Consider the following 13,703-nt stretch of genomic DNA (forward strand, 5'->3'; position numbering starts at 1 on the left):
TGTGGGGAAAGTGGGAAATATGAGAAAGTAAGAAAGAACGAGAACCTAGAATAGCTTCATAGGTTTTTATTTAGCTACTGCATAAGGTGATCTTATCATTCTCTGAAATGGGAAAGGTAAGGGGGAAAAGCATGTTATGGGGAAGAAGTTAGTGGGAATCATGATGCTCATTCAATAGCTAAGTGGAAATGTCAAGTACACACTTGGCTATATATATCTAGTACTCAGATGAGAGGTCTTTGGGAGATACAAATTTGGTACTCATCAAAATAAAGATGGCATGTAAAGCTACAGTTGTTAATGACATTCTATAGTATAAGGGTATAGCTAAGAAAGGTAGAGAACTCAGGGCCAATAAATGAGTCATTAATATTTAATGGAGAGGCCAAGAAGGGAGATGGAAAAGGATGCCTGGATATAGTGAGATTGGGCAGAGCTAAGTCATGGAAGGAGAGCAAGGAAGGTGAGTTAAGAAAGGCATGAATAACTTTGTTGGATGCACCTGAGTGGCAATAAGATGGGAACTTAGATTGTCCACTGGTTCTTGACAAGAGCAAATGAATTGTAGTGCTTTGAATAAAAGCCAGGTTAGAAATGGTTGAAAGTGAATCAGAAATGAGGAAGGAAACAACTTTCATTGTGAATAGGAGCAAGAAATATCGCAATAGGTAAAGGGGAGGGATTAGTCCAGGAAAGAGGGGGATAACCATGGGAGTAAATTCTTCAGCTGACAGTGGATGATGGAGAAGGCGCTGAACAGGAATAAAATAGTTTGAAGAAGTACTATTTTTATGTGTCCCAGTAATTGCATACATTTCTCAAGATATCTTCAACTTTAGTAGTTCCAATGTCAGAGGGTGATTTGTCTCTACATGCAAATTGAACTGAGGTAATTATCTGAATCTCAGGTATTATGACTTACTGTCACAACGGATCTTTGCCTAGAATCTTGGCTCTTTTTGGTACTTGCCACATGACTCTACGCATCTATGTTAATTCATCTATTGAGTGGGAACAATTTTATTTCTTGGAGATGTTGTGGACATGATGTGAGATAATGTCTGTATAGATTGACTTACTTATGTCTGTACCAAAAGATAAAATGAACATTTGCTGAAATATGTATGACAGTACCTAATTGGTTATAGTGCAGCTATTATTTTATGCCCTTGAACAGTGCTAGGTAATAAATGCCTTGAGGGAAGAAATTACATTTTACCTGTTTTGTATCCTCATACCCAGCCGCAGTTTACTTAACTCAGAGCTGGTATGTAGTGAATATCAAATATAAATAAATAAATAAATAAATAAATAAATAAATAAATAAATAAAAGAAGAAGAAAGAAAGTAAACCCACAACATAACTTCTTATAAATTATAAAGCAAGAGAGGGTTAGGCATGACTGCATTCATTCTGGCTTTGTAATTCTGCCTTTGATACAATAGGATGTGGAATAACTTCCTTACAAAAAATCCATTTGGCACTTGAATTAACAGAGATGTTTAGGAACACCCATGTATAGCTATCTTTCATATCTGCTTGGGTTTTAGTTTCTAACATTAGATAGACAATGTATTGTAATTTTACCTATACTCCTATAATTATGTTTGATATCAGCATTTCATCAGCGTTTATCACATGTTCTAAATGAATCCATTATGTTCACAGGGATTCCTTAAAGCCCATGAATTAAAACTATCATGAAGCCCTAGGAAACATGGCTCCAAAAAGTACTTTCCATTGTCTCAACTCCTTGGAATTAGATCTGAAAATTTTTTTCATATTTTGGTCTAGATGTATGTGTTTGTGTGCTCATCTGTCTTATTTTGTCATTAACTCTTCTTTCTTGCACCTTCATGCTTCGTGCTGTCTTCATGATTCTCCTATTTGAAGAGTTGGGGTAGTTTAAGAATACAAGATGGAAGTTTCAGCAGACATAATTTCCTCAGTCTGTAGGGACATGTCCTTAGCTTCACTGTGTCCTGAACAGGGAGATATATGGACCTTTATTAACAAATTAGACCTTAAATTAAATTAGTTTAGATTTAAGAGAAAGTCTTTTCATTTGATTGAAAACAATTGAAATGAATGAGATGAAGTATTTAAGTTCAGCATTTATCTTTTGCCCATTGAAACATTTCTGCATCTAATAAATTCAAGTTAAAAAAAAACCATGTTCTTTAAGAACCAGAAATAAGACATTTAGTTGCCTTTTAGAGGATACTGACATATCTATAAAAATTATTACAGAATTTAGTGGGGTTAAATTATGTATTAAAAGATGAAAATATAAATCCTGGATCTGTATCAAATCTTGGTGTCAGATCACTGAGGTTCATTAGGTTGGAATTGGTTTTCAGAGAATATTATATACATGGGAGTGGCTATCGCTTTATGTATCAGATTTATGAGGCTGTATAGTAATTGGTAAAATATATTGCTTAATTTCGCTTCTTAGGATAAACCCTAAGTAAAAAACCTGAATTGCCTGCCCAATCTACAAAAACCAATATAAGCAACAAATTCCTCAAATTCCAGAAACATTTAATATAGCATTAACTTAAAATAGTGAAAAATGAAAACAATGTCAATAGTCAAAATAGGGAAGGAGGTAAAATCTTATGTGGTCACTAAGAGAATGTCTAATGGGATATTTGTAATGAGCTAGGGGAAAGGCTTACATTGCAGTTTTAGATATGAAAAGCAGTCACAATTTTTATATATTGAAGAGCTAAACTAAGGCATATGCAGAAAAAATAGATCAGAAGGAAATTTGCCAACATTTATCAGTTATTATGCCTGGTGATTTCAATATTTTTCTTTCTAACTTTATGTGCTTGATTTTTTCTACAGTGGACAAGTGTTAACTTTTATCATCAGAAAAAAAAAATTGAAATAAAGTTGTGTATAAACAGCTTAGTTTAATAGGGATGACAATTCATCCTCTCCCAGCGGTCACTGGTGACAGCCTCTTGATGAGGTGTCTTCCTGTCTGAAAGTATTTCTTGTGTGCTTTAAACCCTTTGATCCCATTCACTTTGAAAGCAGCATGACCTTGCAAGCCTGGGGTTTGCAGCTTTCTTAGATGAATGATTTTCAGACGTGATTTTTTTTTTTAAATCAGGTGAATTTTGTAAAATGCTATTTTCCCTTTGTATCTAGAAATATATTTGTGCTAAAGGTTTAACCACAAGCCAAGTATGAAGTAATTTGGTTTGGCGGTTACTAAGCTATTGATAAATGTCTTACATTATTAAGTTGAATTTGCTTTTTAGTTTCATTCTGAAAATGGCCTAACTTTTCCTGGAAAAGTGAACTTCATCTCTAGCTGAGATTGAGATCATGTATGCTGTGGCAAAATTGTAGTATACCCAGCTACTTCCAAAGAGGATTTGGTACAGAATTGTGGAATATATTACTGAGCTGTCTTCTGGAAGGTCCTATATATATATACACTTACCTAATGAATCTCTTTTACATAATAATCACTATTTCAGTCTTAAAACTTTGAGACATTTATTCATTCATGCATTCAACAGACATGGACTGAGTACCTGTTATGTGAGAGATGCTGTGGCAGGCACTAGAGCCAACATTTCAATGTATTTAGGTAAAATTAAGGTTGTAATCCATTAGGTGAAAAAGCAAAATGCAAATGAAATATATATTTTGATCATATTTATGCAAATATATTTATCTATATGAGGGCAGGGATTTTTGTCTGCTTTGTTTTCTCCTAGCAGAACAGTCACTGGTAAATAGCAAATGTTTAGTAAGTATTTGTTACATGGATGAATAAGTGAGGGCACTGATATGGTGCTCTGAGGGGCATATGTATAACAAGAAGAAGACATTTTGTCAAAAGGCCTGGGAATTGGAGATGGGCAAGATGAAGTTGAGAGAGTTACCACTGACTGGCATCTCTCCTCAAGGAGGATGGAGAGCACGACCACTTCTGTCTATGCTGTCATAGTTTTTTTCTCTCCTTGCTTTCCCTCTGTGCACTGCTCCCCCATATCTTCCAGGCTTTACCTGTTGCAAAGGCCCCCCTCCACTAGTGTGGAGAATTCCTTCCACAACTGTATGCACAAACTTCATGCAAAGGGATGTGTCTATTGCTCTTGGTCCCTCCAGAAACTTAGTGTGAAAACATGGTATTTCTATTTCTGCTTACTCACCATTCTCTTTGGGAATTAGACAGAACTGTTGTTTTTTTTTTTTTTAAATTGGGTCTTAAGTTCCTAAACAGACTGGAAGACAAAGAAGCCTTTTGATTAATTAAAAACAATGGCATCCAGCAATCCTACTGCTTGGTATTTACCCAAGAGAAATAGAATCATGTTTCCACCAAAAAAATTATAAAAGGATATTCATAGCAGCTTTATTCATAATAGTCAAACGTGAAAACAATCCAAATGTCCTGCAAGACGAGAATGGATAAGCAAAATGAGGCATATTCATACATTAGAATATTACACATCAGTAAATAGGAATGAACTACATATATATGGAGCAACGATGTATTTCTTAAAAAATATCTGGCAAACAAAAAAAGCAAAAAAGTCCAATGAATACGTTTATAGTATTTGGGACAAAATTATTTCATTTGTATGAAGTTCAAGAATGGGTAAAAATAATGTATGGTGATAGAAATCAGTGCATTATTGTCTGAGCATGGAAGGGGAGGAAAAAAATGACTAGCAACGGGCACATGTGAATTTCCAGGGTTGCTGGAAGTGTTCTATGTCTTGTTTGGGGTGCCATAGATATATACAATTGCCAACATTTATTGACATGAACACTTAAGATTGGTGTATTTTATTTTATGTAAGTTTTACCTTAATTTTATTAAACTTTATTTCTTTTTAGAAAGAGAGAGAGAGAGAGTGAGTGAGCAAGTGGGGAAGGGGCAGAGAGAGAAGGAGAGAGAATCCCAAGCAGGCTCTGTGTTGTCAGTGCACAGCCCAGAGCCTGATGTGGGGCTTGATCTCACAAACCATGAGATGGTGACCTGAACCAAAATCAAGAGTTGGACGCTTAACCGACTGAGCCACCCAGGCACCCCATTTTTACCTTCATTTAAAAAAAATGAGAAAAAAAAACTACTTTGAGAATTAAAATATAAGACAATTCAGCATAAGTAATACTTATTTACTAAGTACTTCTATCTCAGCCAGTGTTCAAGGAGCTAGAAATATAAACATCTGTGACAAAAAGTACTCTTCCTGATGAATTCACAGTCTAGGAAGGAGAACAGATGTGGAAAAAGACATTGACAAGTCTTTTATTCATACAAAACTTTTCAGAAGTATATTTCCAGAATATACCTAAGCATGAAGTGGATTGCATTTTAGAATTGTATAATACAATAATTACCTGAAGTACAGACTATTGTGTGAAAAAATATTCAGTCTACCAAATCTTGTAGTTATGCTGTGATAGAGAGCCTCCATCATGGCCCCCAAATGTATACCTATCCTTGTGGTGACTCCTTCTACAACGTACTATGTTTGGTCTCTGTGACCGATAGCATATGGGTAAGTCATTTCCAATATTAAGATATAAAAGGCTGTGGCTTCTTTATAGGGAACTTGCTCCCATATCTCTCTCATCCATCACTTTGGGAAAAGCCAGCTGCCATGTGAGACTGTGTACTCAGGAGGCCATGGAGAAGCCCGTGGAGAGAAATGGAGTTCTGTGACCTATAGTGAGGAAGTAGAGCCTTCCCAGAACCGCATGAGTTACCCTCATCAGGTCTTAAGATGAAAGTGGCTGCCTTTTTGACTATACCTCTTTAGAGACGTTGAACCAGACCACCTACCTAAGCCACTCCTGAATTCCTAACCCACAGAAATTACAAAATAATAAGTAATTATTGCTTTAAGCTGCTAAATTTGTCGGTAAATTGTTATATAGCAATAAATAACGAATTCATATGATCTTCCTAAAATGTAGAAGACATGAGTACATGGGTTAGTGAATCATTTCTGATTATTAACTGATCACCTCAGCTTTTCAGTTTCACTAAAATATTAATTACCTAATGACTGTTTGGGAACCAAAAGATTTCTGAAAACTTTGTAGAGTTTAGTTCCCAATTTCTATCCAGAGAACAGTTTACTCACTCAAAAAATCTAGTTTTTGAATAAAAACTTATGGTATATATCAATCTAGCTACCAACTAAAACATGCAAAATCATAATTTAATAAAATTTAATTGCTTCTCAAGTATGAAAGGTCAATTTTGTATTATTGAATTTATTAATGAAAAAGCAAATGAAAATTAAAATGAATTCAAATTAATATTCACAAGTAATCTTCACTTTGAACTTCAAAATATATAATATAGTTTGAAGTCATTATAGCTTAGAGACCACAACTTAATTAAAAAAAAATTTGCAGGGGTGATTTAGGCGATTTTTAAATTAAGGCAACAGAATATGAAATTTTAGAGTAATTGAGATTATTGCCCTGCCATTTTTGAGATGACCAGCCTTTATTCCTTCTTAAATCTTTAGATTTTAAAATTATACCACCCATGACAGATACTATTAAACTTAGTCTGAACTCATTTCTGCATTAAGAAAACAGATCTTGGTGGCTGTCACTGGAAAAGTGTTATATATCTTGAAGCATAAAAAGACCCCCTTTTCCCTCTAGCTAAGCAGAAACTAAGGAGGATGTAAATCCTTGCAGAAGAATTCCTACCAGATCTTCCCCCTAGGGATAGGATAGCTAAAGAAAAAGTTGTAAAGAGTTGAGTAGGTAATGGGATTTTTTCTTACCTTTGAGAGGCTGAAAGTGAGGGATGATGGAAAGCTCTGAGATAATGTAAAGTTTGGTGTTATTCCTCATTTAGTTCCAGACTGGTAATTTGTAAATTTTGGCATGCATCTAAATCTTGCAAATGGCTGGTTAAAACACAAATCACTGAGTCGAATTCCTAGAGGTTCAGATTTAGTAATTCATGTGTGTGGCATAGGAATTAGTTCCATGGCGATTCTGTTGCTGTAGATCTAGAGATCACATTTCAAACCACGAATAAATTGCATTATTTTTGTCTTTGGGGGAGTTTTTGTGTTTGTAGGGTGGAGAGGAGGGAGTTAAATTACATTTATTGGACATTCTGGTAGTTCAGTAGAAACTTGAAAGTGAATTTTGGCCAATGGAATGTGAATACAATCTTAAATGACATCTCCATGTCCCACCCTTAAAATGTCCCATGTGATCCTCCATATTCTTGGCCAGCTGAATGCAAAAGATTGAGAAAAGGCTTGAGACAAAAACTTCCATGCCATATTCTGCTAATTATTCTCCTTTGAAGAAGACTATTGGACCTTAACTGCCCACTGTGAATGGTGTCATGTTATGATAGAGAAAAAGATAGGATAAAATTTCCCAGAGAGGGAAAGGATAGGACCTGAGGTCCCAGGGTGGGGAAAAACACAAATTTTGGAACAATGCTGGGAGCATCTGACCAAAGCAAACCCCTCAGGTGTAAGGCTCCTCTTAAGAGTGTAACAGATACCACCTACTCCCCCTCAGGATCCTCTCAGGAATTTGACAAAAGACCTGACTAAAAATAAGTAGTAGACCATAAAACATATGACCCACAAGGAATGGTATGACCCCTCATACAATGGAAACTGTGTCACTGGTTTTATCATTTATCCTTTCGCCCCAAAACACAGGTGGCTTAACAGAACAGTGGAATGGCCTATTAGATACATAGTTACAAAGCTGCCTGGGTGACAACACTTGTGGATTTGAGGAACTGTCATATATGATGCAATATATGCTTTAAACCAATGACCATGCAGAATATTAATACCAGAGTCTAGGAACCAAGGGTTTTAAGTAGAGTAGATTTTCACTCATCCCAAATAATCCTCTCCAAATTTATTCTTTCTCTTTCTGAATCTTTTTGGTCCTGTTGGTATGAAAACTCTTATTTCCTAAGAAGGGAATGATCACAATAGGAGACTAAAACAGAATTCCAATTCATTGGAATCAGAGATTGCCATATATTATCTTTGGCCTCTTCAGGCTGCTCAACCGAAAAGCAAATAAAGGAATTGCTCTCCTGACTGCAGTGACTGATTCTAGTTATCAAGGTGAAACAGGGTTGCTGCTACACAATTGTGGTAAGGAAGACTGGAACCCAGGGAATTTTAGGTACCTCTTTAGGTACCTCTTGGTACTTGATGGCAAATGGGAAGAGTTCATGGATGGCTATGGTAACTTAATAGTCATGGCCAAAAGATACCGGTGAAAGCTTATCTTTGAGAGCATGGAGTTGGATACTTGGGTATATGTAAAACAAAAGGGGTGGTTAGATGCTTCCTGAATTCACTTTCACCTTTAAGAGTAAGCATCTCTCTAACCTCCAAGAAAGAGGCTCCTTTATACTTCAGATTCCATTACATCATGGTAGCTGGGATATAAGCTTTCTCTTGAAACTCTGTCTTGTTCTTTTACTTTTCTTAAGTCTAACAATCAATCACCTAGTTCAAATGGGAATTTCAGATGTAAAAATACATGGGAAAGGTATGAAGATGAATAAGGATCTTTAGTGTTAAAATTTGAAATAGATTACATGGCAAGTCATAGTTGTACTATCTTATCATTTGAATTAACTTGACTTGATTTTGTTTGGTAAGTGGTGTCTTAACAGGCTGTACTCTAAATAGATCCTTACTGGGTTTATTAGATTCCTCATTTAACAATCGTGTTTGGGGTCATTAGTCTTTGCTTACTGGTTCTCAGACTAACCCAAGAGTTCGAAGTCAAATCTGCTTTCTTATTACCTGGTTTCTAAAAGATTTCCCCAATAGCTACCAAATAAAATCTCTTTACAAACTTAATATGATTTACCTGTACAAAAAAAGGCTTATATGTCTTTTCCAGCTGACTTGCCTCTGGACAATAACATATATATATATTTTTGGTGGGTCCTGTCTGACCTGCTCCAATTATACTGCCCTTGGCTCTTGAGCTCCTTTTTATCTCAGAGTTTTTTGTTTTCCTTCATCATTGATCCCAGTGTTTATGGAGCTGAACTTCCTCCTCACTTATTTTATGTCTGGTGAGAAAATCCAGGGAGTCCCAATACAGCCCAGAATAGTTGTGAAAATAATTGTGTTTCTAAAATTAAATTTGTATTATGATTATTTGGTCTGGACCAAAGGTAAATTACATGGTGAAGGAGACATAAACTGTTATAGTTGTGTCAAGGGGAGTCCAATTTGGTCTGATCCTCTCATTTTGTCGATAAGAATATATGAGGTCCTCAGGATTGCTTAGTGCCTTATTAGGAGCCCGAGTCCAAACATTCCTTCTGATTTTGGTTCAGTGCAAATTCTCCAACATCATGCTGCTGCTCTGATATTATTTTTAGGGTATAGAGCTTGTAATTTTTAGATCCCAAATTTTATTCAGTAACCTTTCATATATGCACAGTATTTTATAGCTGGTAAACAACTTGATAAGTAATACCTACAGTTAAAAGGCAATTATATATTTTTTTCAAACCTTCCACCCTTTTTTAAAGAGCAGGTTTTACTACATTTCCCTTTTCCCTGAACAACTGTCATTAATTAAGATTGTTCTAAGAGACCAAAACACAGGAAAGGTATAAATTTTAGGTAGAAAAAATCATTTTTGTCTTTAGTTTACTTTACAGATTTTATTTTGTCCCTGCAATATTTTTTAGGATGCCCTAGAAATTTATAATATAGGAACTCAAACAAAGATGTTTTCTGAACATGGCCCATTGTTCTGTTACTCCACATTCAGGCAAATTTTAGATTTACTGATTTAAATTATATGAGGGATAGTTGTCGGACCATACATTGGATTCGTTTTCTTGGTTTTTGATATCTGAGTAAGCCACCCTACTAATAAATGGAGCTTGTCCTGCAGTCTTTTGGCAGCTGTGTATCATAGTTGGTTAAACAATGCTGAGGGCTTTCAGTAATGGGTGAAGTTTCAAAATCTCTGTATGGCTCTGGGGCTATGTACAAAAGCCATATCTGGACATGTAAAGTGGAAAATTGAAATGATTTATGTATCTTGATAATTCAAATAAATGTTCCAACATTCACCTCAATTATCTTGAATCTGTAAGAAAATGTGTTATGTTTGAATTAGTATGAAAACTGCCTCAGTGTTTTATTCCAATTTACATGTCCAGATATAACTTTTGGGTAATAATAATAGTGACGGCCTCCATTATGTTCCAGGTACTATTAGGTGATTTTCATGTATTATTTCTAACCCTTATACCAACCCCACAAACTAAGCATCATTATTCCCATTTTACCCATGAGGAAACTAAGCATATAGAGGTTGTAGGATTTATGAAGAGCTTGAAGTAGTAATTTGCTTTGAGTAAATTGGCAAAGTGATGAAAGAAAGCAATACATGTTGTTAAATCTCAGGAAATGAATAAATGCTTGAAACATTATTTATCAGTTTGAAAAGACAGGAAGTCCAAAGTCTTTGTGATTCAAGATTAAAGTCTTCACTCCTTTTGCATGACCAAAGTACGATGGTGATTTTGGTCTCTGCCTTCCTTTCTTTGTGACTTTAGATCATTATGCTTGTTTTTTCTTTTATTTTTTAAAGTTTAATTTCATTTTCCAAATCTTCAAGTGCCTAAGTTAAAACTAAAAGACTCAAAGGAAGAAAAAAAGATACTGTGTTCTGTATAAAACAACATATGTCAAAATACCAAGTTACATCCTCCTTTTAAGGCAATAATTTGCACAACCAAGCTATGTTGGAATGCATTAACTTGCTAGAATTTTGACAGAGGCAGTCTGTGTGCACAAATCCCTCGAATACTGATGGGATTGTGATTATACCCTGAAAAGAGAGGAGCCTGAATACAGATTTTAGAGGACCAGAAAGTGTTTAATGTCTCATTGTTTGCATCGAGATTCTAAATCACATTCAAGTCCTCGACTCTGATCTTCATATCAATGCACAAATGGAACAGAAGAGAAAAGCCAGGAAAGCTGTTTTCTGAGTGAAACACTGATTTTGTTCTCATGTTACCAGCAAGAGACCATTTGGGATATTTAAGCCTGAGGTTGAGTGCTCTGCATTTGTTAGAGCTCCTCAATGTTTGAAATGGGTTTTCCCTTTAGGGAGCCCATCCATTTGGACAAGTGCTACATCAGATCAAAAGACATGGGAAGAGGTATTTTGCACACAGATTGAATTTTTTTCTGGCAAAATAACATAGCTTTTTTAGCACAACATTGTCTATTCTCTACCGAGTGTTCCTTTTTTTTTCTTTTCTTTTTTTTTTTTTTTAAATAGTTGGAGTCTGTTTTCCAAAAAGTGTCAGGCTTTTCTCATGTGGCAAATTGGCTAGCAGCCACCTGGAGATCATTTGAAATGAAAGCTGGCGTTATGGGATTTAGTTTCTCAGCTCCAGTTGGTATTGTTTTCTAGTTTATTAAATGTTGATCATATTGCTCATTTTATTGAAATTATCAGTCATCTGATTTTTGTATTACTATTTGAGAAACACAAATACTAACTAATACAATCTTTTAAACTTTGGGCTATAATGATATTCTGTTTAAAATGTCATGGGACTAATAAGAAATCATGTCTATGTTTTTTTTTTTTTTTTTAATTATCTCTTTCAGTTGAAAGAAATGCAGAGTCATTAGCATCTTAAGCCAACCATCACCCTAAAATGGTTTGAAGGGAGATATGGTAAACCCAAATCACTGTTTTAACTATGATGAAAGGTCAATCCAGCAACGGAAAGCAATGGACACATTTTATTTCCGAATGGTGATGCTGATCCATTTCAGGTGAGCATTGTTTACAAGAACCTGGAACACAAATCCTGGGCTGTGTGCTATGGTAAACCAATACCAGGTAGTTGGACACAGCTCCAGAAAGAGTGCCACTGTAGGGGCAGAGTAGGGAATGGAGAAAACGAGGGAAGAAGGGCTTTATCTGCTTTCCTCCACTGTGCATTTAGGAGAATTCCTGGCATGAATGGTACAGTTTTCCTGTTGTCATTAGCAATAGCCGCCAATCATGGTTAATCATCTACTTCCAAAATGAAAAGAGAGTTGGCCAAAGTGCAGTTGGAACCACTGCTGCCACATCCCTGGGGATGTTACTGGAAACTTTACAAATTCTTGTTTCCAAACCACTGTTTTGATACAACATAATGGGAAATTGGAGCAATTATTCAGATAATACGTGCAAACAGTGCATTTTCACCTTTGGTTTATTGAAGACAAATCTTCATCTTCTTAGTCACAGTTTTTCCTGACTTGTAGTACTTCTTGCTAGAACCACTAACTTTTCTAAGATTCTACTTCAGTTGTGCTTCACTCCCTCTACATCTTGTCTTGAAAGGTGCCTGGAATCCATTAGTTGCTGGCTAGCTATTCATTGTTTTTAAAGCTAATTATTTTCTTTGTAAATATGAGGCAGTATAGTATAGCAGTTAGAACATGATCTAGTGTCAGACTGTCTAAATTCACATATTGCCTCCCCCATTCGATGGCTGTATGCAACTCACTCAGCTCTCTGGGCTTTCATTTCTTTGTCTATGAAATGAGGATGATTATATGACCAATCTCATGAGCTAATATATACCTGTGCAAATTTGTCAGAACACTGAAATGCTTCACATTGATTGATAAATAGCTAAAGCCTCAGGCCCCCAGGATGCCTCTCCTTCTCAGTGCAGCTTTGCTCTTCCCTGTGATTCTACTCAGTTGAGGGCCTCTAGGATGCTGTCCCAACACTATGTCCCCTATCTGTACTCACAAGTCAGTGCCCATGTTGTACCTGTTAATAAATGTTTTTATTTAATATCACCCTATTTATACAGTTGTTGCAAATTTTAGATTATTTCATATATTTCATATATTTAATATTTGATACATTTTAATGATGTTAATATATTTAAAATAGTACATAGTGCCCATTAAACACTGTCCAAGTCGCTATTATAAATAGATTGTAAGTTTTACAAGGCAAGGACAGTATCTTCTATGTATTTTGCACATTTCCCTAAGCACAGTGCAGTAGGTGGGCAATCTCTTCATTCTTTTTTTAAATTAAATTAAGTCAAATTAAATTTAACTAAATTCTAACTAAATTAAATTAACCAAATTTAATTTTCTTGTGGTCAGAGCACAACACAAGATCTACTTAGTAAACCTTTAAGTGTACAATACATTATTAACTATAGGCTAATGTTGCACAACAGATCTCTAGGCTCATTCACCTTGCATAACTGAAACTTTATACCATTGAAAAACAACTAACTCCCTAGTTTTCCCTCTCCCCCAGCTCCTGGTAACCACCATTTTACTCTCTGTTACTATGAGTTTAACGATTCTAGATACCTCATATAAGTGGAATCATTCAGTATTTGTCCTTCTGTAAATGGCTAATTTCACTTAGCATATATGCTCAAGGTTCATCCGTGTTGTCACATATTGCAGAATTTCCTTATTTTTTTGAGGCTATTTTTTTGATAATCTTCCATTGTACAAAAATACCATATTTCTTTGCATTCATCTGTTGATATACATTTATTTATTTATTTATTTATTTATTTATTTTTAATGTTTATTTATTTTTGAGAGAGAGAGAGAGAGCATGAGCAGGGGATGGGCAGAGAGAGAGAGAGAGAGAGAGAATCTGAATCAGGCTT

The 13,703-nt window shown here is 35.4% G+C and overlaps 1 protein-coding gene across 7 annotated transcripts in view; it reads left to right on the forward strand.

Annotated features, from left to right (window-relative positions):
* The window catches only part of ZPLD1 (zona pellucida like domain containing 1), a 539,338-nt gene that overhangs the window by 396,316 nt on the left and 129,319 nt on the right, over nt 1-13,703 (forward strand). For all 7 annotated transcript variants that reach the window (XM_042999205.1, XM_042999207.1, XM_042999203.1 and 4 more), the window contains one exon: nt 11,662-11,832. The gene's annotated coding sequence lies outside the window, so the exon portion shown is untranslated. The remainder of the gene's footprint in view (nt 1-11,661; nt 11,833-13,703) is intronic.

The sequence above is a fragment of the Panthera tigris genome, chromosome C2, assembly GCF_018350195.1.
Source record: "Panthera tigris isolate Pti1 chromosome C2, P.tigris_Pti1_mat1.1, whole genome shotgun sequence".
Lineage (NCBI taxonomy): Eukaryota > Metazoa > Chordata > Mammalia > Carnivora > Felidae > Panthera > Panthera tigris.